The sequence below is a fragment of the Atta colombica genome, unplaced genomic scaffold (assembly GCF_001594045.1).
Source record: "Atta colombica isolate Treedump-2 unplaced genomic scaffold, Acol1.0 scaffold52, whole genome shotgun sequence".
Taxonomy (NCBI): Eukaryota; Metazoa; Arthropoda; class Insecta; order Hymenoptera; family Formicidae; genus Atta; species Atta colombica.
The window spans coordinates 36,649-37,665 of record NW_017259542.1 but is presented as its reverse complement, the minus strand read 5'-3'; the positions used below and the strand labels follow the sequence as shown (position 1 = coordinate 37,665).

General features: G+C 36.0%; 1 protein-coding gene across 4 annotated transcripts in view; it reads right to left on the bottom strand.

Moving 5' to 3' along the window:
• The window catches only part of LOC108691832 (beta-1,4-N-acetylgalactosaminyltransferase bre-4-like), a 132,938-nt gene that overhangs the window by 100,521 nt on the left and 31,400 nt on the right, over window positions 1-1,017 (bottom strand). The gene's annotated exons all lie outside the window — the stretch shown is intronic.

Here is a 1,017-nt window from a genome sequence, read left to right as displayed (position 1 = left end):
CTCTCTCTCTCTCTCTCTCTCTCTCTCTCTCTCTCTCTCTCTCTCTCTCGCTCTCTCTCTCTCTTTCCTCTTGCCTCTCTCTTTTTCTCTAGCTCTCCCGCCGTGATCGTATATGAAAGCCATATGAAATGAACCGTAATATAAAGGTGCATAATTCGCGCGTCATGTCGCCGCGGCTTCGCAATTGCAGGCCGACGGGCTTTCAGATATATCAAGTGGATTTCGCGTCCTCCTCTCACAATCCCACGAAATTGCTAATGCGGCACCGTGTAGTGACGTGGACATCTGGCACATTAAGTAACACGCGGCTACCGCAACGAGCACATATTCCTCTGCAAACGAATCTCTCGAGAATATCCTATTTTTGGTACGGGTTAACGGATACACAATGAGATGGTAGGAAATCATTTTTGATTGATGAATATAAGAGATTAAACTAAAGAGAAGTACGTGATTCAATATATCAAAAGCTTTTGAATTAAAAAGTATGCAAAAATTAAGGAATTTTTGTGAACAAGATTTTGAGAGAGCAAATATATACATTTTAATAGTAAATATGTAATTAATGAACGTATTAATAATCATAAAATATAAGAAAATTATTTTAAAAAAATAAGATATGGTATTTAAAATAAGCTCAATGATTTTTTTAATAATAATTGCTTCGAGCAATTTGTTCTCGGAATCAAAGAATTTTACAAATATGTATGATTAAGTGCAATTAACTTAAATTAGAAAACGGTATTTAAATCAATATGTTAATTGATGACCCATTGAAGTAATAGGTACTCGTTAATTATAGTTTCCAGTTTCTCGTCCTACTCCCAGGGATTTTCCAACCATCAATGGAATATTAATACTGTCTATTTAAGCCAGTTTGCGTCGATCGTATATTAACTAATCCTAGATTATCAATTTGCTCTCCTTTTCTGCATTGCAGCTTTGTGCGCAACACGGTAAAACCAGATTCAATTAGGATTAACGGCGGTTACTGCTAAAGCAGCAGATAGTTTGTAC